The following is a 10,504-nucleotide window of genomic DNA, read 5'->3' on the forward strand; positions in this document are numbered from 1 at the left end:
CTACTGGGAAAATATTAATTTTAATATTAATAAAATATTAAAATAAAAAATAGGCCCTGATAGTGTATTGAGCAAACAAAATAGTAAACTATGTTATATCCTCCAAATCATTAAATATTGATTTTTACTTACAATGTATGAGATACCAATAATTTTTTTTTTTTTTACAAATGATATACTGAAACCTCATCTAGCTGGTTTTGGGTGAAATTTTGAGTCATTCTTCACCTAAAACAAGGCAAAATCCAAAAATCTTCGTATTGCTAAATCATTAAAGGGATCTTCAGTAATTTTCATGAGTCTATTGCAAAAACCTCCATTATGTTAGTGAACAGAGTGTTGTCTGCCCTGCTATTCTTGTCCTTCCATATCACCCTTCTTAGGGTAGATAATTTTTTTAGTGAGATTTAGAATACTGATTATGTATGGTTTTGACTTCCTAGTTACACCACACAAAACCAGATATGACTTTTTTCAGTATCATTAACTGATGTCAAAGAGCTTTAGTTGAAATCTCTTGCAGAAACCTCTTCTGAGGAAATGGAGGACAGGGCATGTCATTCCTTCTTATAGGTAATAAGTAAAACTTGATACTCCCACATATCCTTTTATTTTGAACAAAGATATAAATGCTGCATGGAATACTAATAAAAAACATGACAAAAACAACTGTATTCTAACTCTATTTCATCTTACAAACATCTTTTCTACTGAGAACTACCCTGAAAATATTTGTAAGGACAATTCAGAGCAGAAATAGAAGATTTAAGACTTTATTTGACTTATGTTTTTCTTAATCTTATGAAATAAATTGAAAGATAACTTTGTGTCTATGAAAAGAAACTTAAAAATTAAATTGATCTTTTCACCTATGTGAAGTAAATAGATTTTATCAAGAAAAATAATTTCTAAATATTTATAAAAGAGGGATATTATTTTTCAATTTGAGGCTCCAGGTGCTTTGGAATTCTGGTGTCTGCATATTTTGTGGCCACATTTCAGCTTGACATTTATGTATTATTAATTATTTTCAAAAATTAAGTGAGCATACCTATTTTTAATCACCAGTCATCTGATTAATAAAAATATAACAACTTGGAAAACCAACTAATGGCATGTTAGTTTATCCATAGTCATCAAAATTGTTTGCTTTTTAGTGTCAAAATTTCTTTCTTTAAGCAAATATGTATGGAGTGTTCCTTGGACACAGGGTCCTAGAAGGGCATAAGCACCTGTCCTTCTTATGCCTGTGACGTAGGGAAAATACATAAAAAACAATTAAAATTATAATGTAAGAAAGTACCTGGTAGGGCAAAGAGGGAATACTAATTTGCAATTTTAAGGATTCTTTATGGTTCTGTGTAATAAAATTCAACTTTCATTTTGTGTTTGTAATGAGTAAATTTTAAAAGATGATAGTGAAAAATGAAGTAATTCAAGTAGATAAGGTAATGGAAAGTATGAATATGAAGAAATAAGCAGTTTTAACTTAGCTATAGTAAGTAGTATGAAGAAGTCATAGTGGAAAATAGCTTGGGAAAATGAGCAGAAAAGTCCTATGAAAACTCCCCCACACCAGTCAATCAGTGTTTTCCTTTAAAACATTGAATATGTGTTGTTTTGTTTTGTTTTGTTTCAATAAGTGTTTACATGTGTGTTGAGTCTACCTTTGGAGTTAGAAAGAAGTAAGAAGAGATACTGACACACCACTGCTTCTCAAAAGACTGCCAGTAGGTGGATGATACAAATGGAGAAAACAATCATCACTCTAAGAGGTCTAAACTAGATAAAGGACAACTTAGAGAAGGGAAAGTTTATTTTGAGCTCAGGGTTTCAGAGGTTCAATGTATAGTCAGTTGTCTAGCTTCATTGTTCTGGGTCTGAGGAGAAACAGAACATCATGCCAAAAGAGTGTGCGGAGGACAGATGATCAGCTCACTAGAGCTAGGAAGCATAGAGGAGGGTGTGGGGAGGGGACCAGGGAGGGGATAGAATCCCCCAAAGCACTTCCCCAGTGATCTATTTCCTCCATTCATTCCTGACCCTACCTGCAGTTAGCATCCAGTAGTCCATTCACCTCTGATGAGGTAACAACCCTCATCATCTAATCATTTCATCTCTGAACATTCCTGTTTTGCCTAACACATGAGTTTTTCATATACAAACCTTAACACCAAGTAAAAGATAAAGATCAAAATAGCCTTACAAATAATATGCTTAGAAAAGGAAGTGTGTTCAAAATGACAGGTATGTGAAAACATAAAAAAGTGACAGCAGAACAAACAATAAACAAAAGACTTTGGTGAGAATTTAACATAAGGGAGAAAAGGGTATGGTAGTTGACTCAGAGTTTATAAATTAACAATGGATTATTGAATATCTAACTAACAACTAGTAATCAGAAATGATATAATATATATCATATCTATAATATTTTCATTTACTGTGTAAGTAATAGATAAGTATAATTTTTAGGTACAAACAATAAATATCATAAAGCATTGTCCTGCTTTCTGACTTAAGCAAAACTGTCCAGGAGAATCTTTGACAAACATCTTGGTGTTTCTTTGGAGCCCCTGTGTGTGCTCACGCACACAAAGTGTTAAGTTTTGTTGTGTTTAGTAAAATAAAGAGTTTTGTGAGAAAGTATGAACTTTTTGAATTGTGTTTTTGTTGTTGTCTTAAGAAGATAGGAGAAAATAATGTTCTGCCAAGTGTATATATGTGTTTGCCTGGGAATAACTAACCACAAGTTAATTGATAAGAAATATGGAGCTTTGTGACCTTAAGTAAAGTTTTCCTGAGAATGTTTATCCATACTTGTAAGGATTAAGCTGCCAAAAGGATGTTTTTTCTTTTCCCTTGTATTACTTCACAATGCTGTATAAAAGAAGGAGAAAAGTAAAGACGGTGCTCATTTTCTACTGAATGTGTGTGTACATGTGTCTTTCTTGAGCATCTCTGCTGGACCAGGAATTACAGATTGTCAGCGGGTCTGACACCCCTGTGCTGAGTTACATTTTGGTATATCTGATAATATTTACTTACTGTGAAAGTGCCCATCCTGGAAAAGTGGCATAGAATGAAATGTAATCTCTCCATTTTACAGATTTTTACATTTTCAAAAATAGCTCTGGTTCCCCATGAGACCACTATATTTGCTATTGTTACATGGTGATTCACTGCAAAATAAATGCTTGATTTCTTTCCATTCCCTAAGGAGAATAATTTCCTTACATTATCAGAAATGGCCATACTTCCCAGAATTTAAAATATGTAGACACCAAGTAGTTAACAAAAATGTATAGGGAATTTTTTGATAAAAAATAAAATTTCAGTACCTTTTTCTAGAAAGCTTTAAAAGAATTTTAAAGTTATTTTGTGCTTAAAGCATATTTAGTTGATGTAAATATAGTCTAATATATAACAGAATCCTATAGTAAAGCATGTTTTATATAAACATTAATATTATACCAGCACAGAAAAATAATTTAAAGTTACATAGTCAGAAATAATTCGTATATTTGTATACTAGTAAAAACTAGGCTACAAAACTCTATAAGCAAATATAGTAATATATTTGAGTAATGATGGTAACTAGAAAGCAAGACATAATACACAATAAATTTGAATGAACTTGTGCACAGCACATGCAATCAAGGTAAATATGAGTAAAAATTCATACAAAGCAAGCAGCAAAATATAATAAATTTTAATGAATTTTTACATATTAGCCTCAGTGCATGTAGACAAACAAATATTTCAGTAGAGTTATAATGCATAAAAATAATACATTTGAATCAATTCTAATGCACAGTCATACATTCAGCAAAAATAAATATTACTAAATGTTTAGTTTGCTATAAGCAGAAAGAAGTATATAAACTATTGTTTATTAGAAACAGGTGTTAGGGAAGGTTATTGCTTTATGACAACCAGCAAAAAGATCCTTTCAAAACTCTGTCAAGATTGCAATCTTTATTTTAAATATTTAAATATTATTTTAGCAAAATAAAGCACCACATCATTAAGGCCTGAAACTACAGTTATATAGTATCCCTTTTTATCAAAGCATTTTATAGAAGCAGGGGGTTTTGCCCACACCTAGGTGACTCTCTGAGAATCACCTGTGGGCCACCTTTTCCAGGACAACCTCTCTCCCTTCTTCATCCATCATCCAGAATTAGTCTAATGGATGGGAAGCATGCATAATTACCCACACTCAGCAAGATGTTTGCATTTATAACAAAACCTACTTAACTGTGGCACACTCTTTGCCTCTTTTCTCCTAAATAGGAGGTGAGTTGCTTTTCTTTGATTGCAAATGATACACTTGAGCTGACATTCTTACTTTCATTTTTTTGACACATTCTCTCACTTTGATTTTTGAACTCTTCAAATATTTGGGTCAAACATATGCACAATGGCCCCGGTGCACTTGGAGGGGACTTTCCTACTTGTTTTCTTGATGTGTAACAGGAGACTCATATCTAAAAGCTGGAAACCTGGGTTACTTATATCCTTATAGAATAGAAGGGTGAGAACTGCACAAATGATTATGGCTGCTGTATTCATTCTATTGTTGGAGACACAGAAATAGGTATTAATGAGTAACTAACGCAGGAATCTACAAGAGATTAGAGGGATATTTATACTGTCAATTTGGATGAGTCTTGGTGCCATCCTTCTTCACTTTTGCATAATACTTGTCTAAGATAAAGATCCTTGAGCAGCAGTAACTGTATTCCTTGCATCTTTAAAATTGTACATGCATGTAATTGTGTCTTCCCCTTTTACACTTTGCTGTTTGCTATACTATATACACTTCTTATAGGTTTTTGCATCTTCATTGTTCAAATTGTCAACCTTATAACAATCCCTAAAAGTACTGTATGTTGACAGAGTCCACTGAAGAAACTGCATGCCTTCTTCATTCACAGTGATTGTTCATATTGACACTCTGTAAATACATGCTAAATAAATATAATAAGATCTTCCATTTTAATACTCTCCCACAGTGTGCATTGCTCCTGAGATTCCTGCTTCTTATAGACAGCCTATCTGTCACTATTTGTAGTCTGTCACCTGGAAGAATAGAGCCTCAGCCCTGCAAAGCTTTTGGATTTGGCATGACTCAAAATCATGGTTATATTCATGAGAAGTCACTGAGTATTTCTGCTGAAAAAAAAATTTACTATACTGTTGTCCAACATCAGTCACACACTAAAAAATATCGAGTTGTATTTAGTTTTACTTTTTCATTGTATGTTTAACTTTTAAATAAAAATGTGCCAAAAGAGTGAAAAGATTCAAAGTATATTTAATTTCAAAGTATATTTTATTTGAGAATATAAAAATATTTTTGCTTTTAATTTAGTTCAATATTATTTATCAATGACATTTATTTAACTAGTCAATCCAGATAACAAGGTAATAGTCAAACATATCTTCCAATGTGAAACTGTGTTAAAACCTTTCCATAGATGTCTTCTTCATTGATTCCTGGAAGAACTGAGTACCTTGTTATTTATTGGTGATACAGAAGAGGTAACTGTGGAGTAAGCTGAGACAGCCATTTTTTTAGCAGAATGAATTATTTTATATAAAGTAATATTAAACAATATTTCATGAGAATCTGCCACATATTAGATTCAATATTATAGGATATAGGGGCAAATGGCAGTCATATTGCAGTCAGTGTAATTAAGCAAGAGATATAAAGAGTAAACATCTGTGAGTAGAAGAGATAAGATAAACTGACTGGTTAGAGAACCTTCACAGGAAAGCAAGTTTTAGATCAATTTCCATTAGAAAGGATGTAAAAGAGTTGTCAGAATTGTGGAAAAGTCATTCTGTTTTGCAATACTATGAAGAGCATTTCAGGATATAAAATATTTTAGAATATTTATAGAGAAGCATATTTTCTGGTAGATTTGCTTTGAAAAAAATATATCTACTAAAGTATATTTTTCATAAACTTATCTTTCTCTTTTTCAACAACCAATATATGGTGTATTCCAATAATAGTGAACTACAGTAATGTTTTCTAGAACTTTTCAAAGAAATGAAAGTAACAACTTCTTGAAAAGATAGAACATCAAATTTTACCCATTAACATAATGCTACTAAAAGAATTAATGAATCATGTGGGTGTATATGTGTGAAAGAAATCAATTTACTGGGAGGGTTATAGAAAAAAAATCCCATATTTTGAGTGGGTGAAAGATAAATCCTCAATGCAGCTTTTAAATACTTTTAGATCTGATATTTGGCATAAAGAAGAGTATTCCAGATAAATAAACTTATAGAGAAGATATAAAACAACAAGTTGTTTAATATTTTATCATATAAAACATGTGTTTCAATTAATGATAAGAATTTAAGATATACATGGAAAACATTACCAAAAATGTAATAAGAAAAACGGTAGAGGCAATGCTCTTATTTTTCTTCTTTATATAAGGACATTAATCTCATCTTGTGAACCAACCTTCATAACCTCATCTTATCATAATTACCTCACAAAGGACCAACTCCAACTCCAAACATTGTCACATTGAGACTTAGGCTTCAACATATAAATTTTGAGAAACACACACTCACCTCACAATACCTTTTTTTTTAAGGTTCTACCATGTCTTGAGATGAATGTCAATAAGAAACTAGAACAAATCAATATAAACCTGACTAGAAGTGACTCAAATCATTCAGAGATAAAGGTTTGGGTCATTTCACCAGGTAAAGAACCACAACTAGTGTAGGTGTCTATGAAGAATAAGGGGGTGCAGAATGAATAGTGGAAGCATATCATAATGGTGGAAGCTTCTCACCTCACGACATCCAGGAGGCAAAGAGAGAAACGGGAATTACCTAATGACTTAACTTCTTTCAATCAGGAACATCTCCAGAATGTTCCGCTGCCATCAAATAGTGCCACAGACTGGGAAACAAAACATCAATATATTGGTCTTGGAGGACATTCAGAATCCAAAGTATACAGGCATCATCTCTCCATACAGCATGGTTATTTAGATAAGAGGTGTTTTTTAGATTTTTTTCTTAACAGTCTTTCATTTCATTTAGGGTATTCACAGGATCCTACAATTTTCTGAAACAAAAGTAGAACAATGAGTTTTTCCTTTTTTCAAGCAAAACAGAACAATATGACAAAAATAACGGGTGGTTTTACATTCAAACTTTTTGAAATTAATATTGGCTTATTAGTTTTTATCACATTTTGTTTTTTTCTTAAGTTTTAAGTTTTGACATAGACTCAAATGCAATTGTAAGAACTCCTATAGAGAAATTTTATGTACCTTCTACCCAGGTTCCCCAAAATTACATATTAGAAACTATATAATAGTATCACAACCACAACCATTAGTGTTAACTAAATCAAGATAAAGAACATTTACAAAACTGTAGGTCATTTTTGTTTTGTTTTTAATGCTAGAAATTGAACACAGGATTCACACTTGCTAATCATTTTATGTTCTACCAATGAATTATACCTCAACCATGCTATTACATTTTTATAACTAACCCATTTCAAAACACCAGCTATTATCCCCAGGCAAATACTAATCTGGTCCCTATTTATGTGACCTTTATTATTTGAAAAAAATCATAAAAATAGAATCATAAAATATGGAAACTTTGGTGATTTTCTTTTTTCACTCACCATAATTCTCTTTAGATTCATTGAAGTGGTTGGAATGGTAGTTTGTTGTACAATGGGCCAATGTTAAACCTTTCTGTTGAAGAATATCAGCTTCCAATTTCTGGCTGGCTTAAGTGAAGCTTCTATCAACAGTAATATACAGGTTTTGATGTACACAGAAATTAAAATTTTGATAAGATGAAATTCTTTGCATGAAAGTGCAAAATCCAAATATATCACTGTGACATATATTTGCATGCCTTTTTTCACAATAAACTACCAAACTCTTTTCCAGCCTAACTGCACCATTTTGCTTTCCAGTCAGACATTTATGAGTGATCCAGTTTCTTCACATTTTTTGCCAATATGTGGAATTGTCACCATATATTTTATTCTTACCAATAATGTGTTGAGAGATATATCACTGATTTTAATTTACATTTCCCAAATAGTCAATGATGTTGAACATCTCTTTTTATGCTTATTTCCCAATTGTACATAAACTTTGGTGAAAGACTACTCTAATCTTTTACCCAAATAAAATTGAGTTAATTTTCTTCTTTTTAAAATTTTTTAAGTTGATGTGTTTTAAAAGTACTTAATGTATTTCAGTTACTAGTCCATGACTAAATATAATTTGAAAATATTTTCTCCCCATACATAGCTTGTTTTTGTTTTCTATAAGCAATATCTTTCACAAAGAGAGATATTTTAATTTCAATACTCTTCAAGTTTATATATAATGAAGAAGGTTTTCAATTCAATTCTAAAAACTCTTTGCCTAGCACTGGATGCCAAATATTTTTCCTTATCCTTTTATTTAAATAGTTTATTTTATATTCAATTTGTTATTAATTTTAGGCTTGTTTTTGTACCTAATAAACTTTAAACTGAGTTTTGTTTTATTTTTCTCATTATGAATATTCAATTGTTCCATTATAATTTTTGTAGAGAACATATTTATTATATTGCAATTCTTTTGCAACTGAATTAAAAATCAACTGGCACAATTGGTTTGGAATACCTCTAGATTCTATGCTGTCTCCCTTTTTTCTGTGGTATGTATCTTTTTGTCAATATAGAGTGTCAACATGGAGTGTTAACTACTAAAGTTATACAATCAGATTTAAAAAGTATACAAAATTATTGTACTTCATTTTTCTTTGCAAGAAGTGTTTGAGATATTCTATTTTCAATGTCCTTTAATACAATCTTAAAGAAAATTTTTCTTTATTAAAATAATGTTTTAGAACATTGCTATAAATTGAATTTAACTATACACCAATCTAGGGAAAGTTGATTTTTTTTATGATATCATTTCTAACCCACAAACATTGAATATATTTCCACTTAGATTTTTTTTTAAAAAAATTCACTGACACTTTGAAGTTTCAGCATACAAATATGGTATATTTTTTACCTTCTCCCATAGCACCCCAGAAAATGTGTTGTGACCCTTCATTGTAGTTTGGACCAACTAGAAGTCTCAGTTCTCACTTAGATTTTTATGGAGTAAAAACGATGTGGACACAGTGCCTTTCTGTCACATTTGTCTGGTACTTTAACTTCTAGTTGTTTAGAAGTTAAGCTCCCTGTTTTCTATTCCTTTGCCTAGTGAGAAAAGGCATTTCATTGCGGCTTGTTTTATCGATGCTCATTGACATTTGCCTATCGCTGCTGCTGCTTGAGCTCCAAGTCTGGACAATAAGATTGAAAAACTACCCAAGAATCCCGCCATCATGTCATTCTCATATCCTGAGGTCCATTGCCCTTAAACCTTCTTATCTTCACGTAATTCAGAAAATTTGTGTCTGTTTTAGATAGGACACAGAACACATTGTTCTCAATTATATTTGTGGCAGAGTGAAGAAAATTTTATCTGTCTTGCCCGAAACATAAATTCTAGTATGCTATTTTAAATTTGTAGTATTTATTTGTTCATGTAATCTGAAAGAGTAATTGAAAATATTTTTTCATTTCTCAAAAGCAAGATCATTTTACCTATCCTTATAGTGTCCTTGATGGTCAGCAAATGTGAATCCTTTCTGTAACATTTGGGAAATGGATACATTTCTCTAGGAATTAAGCCCAGTCTCAGATTTTTTTCCATAGAGAGATGTCCAACATCATGGTCCAAGTAACCTCTCCATATGCAAACACCTATGTGTAGAGTTAGGTCAGAGATATCTCTCATGAAGGGAAGGGAAAATGTCACGGGTATGATTTTGTCTATAGGGAGACAAGAAAAGTTAAAGTTTTATCTTCTAGTATGCATAAATTATGTGAGAAATATTCCTAAATTTATCATCACTTTCATGCTACCTTATATGCATATAATCCACTAATGTCTAGTCAATATTAAACTGTGTTTTCTCCTTCTTCCATATTAAAATGGAGTACTTTTATCGACAGGATTATCTTATTTCCCCAACAGTATTTCAAAACATATGGTAGTCTGGCAGTTTTTGAATAGAATGGACCAGCTGAAGGTTTTGTGGCCATTCAACAGTCAATGAGACACTGAATTATAAAAATCACCCTTCTAACTCTCTCTTCTTTTAGGAATACTAAACAGATAGATAGCTCCCTCCAAATTATAAATTATCTTATTGAGTAAGCCTGCTATTCCTGGTTCATCAGTATTTTAGTCAGCTTTTTTGCTGCTGCAACTAAAATATCTGACCAGAACAATTATAGGGGAAGAAGAATTTATTTGGAGATTCACAATTTCAGAGGTCTCCATTTGTGGGCAGCTGGTCCCATTCTTCTGGGCTCCAGATGAGGCTGAACATCATGGCAGAAGAGTATGGCAGAGGGAAGCAGCTCACATGATCATCAGGAAGT

The sequence above is a fragment of the Callospermophilus lateralis genome (genome assembly GCF_048772815.1).
Source record: "Callospermophilus lateralis isolate mCalLat2 chromosome 11 unlocalized genomic scaffold, mCalLat2.hap1 SUPER_11_unloc_1, whole genome shotgun sequence".
Classification (NCBI taxonomy): Eukaryota; Metazoa; Chordata; class Mammalia; order Rodentia; family Sciuridae; genus Callospermophilus; species Callospermophilus lateralis.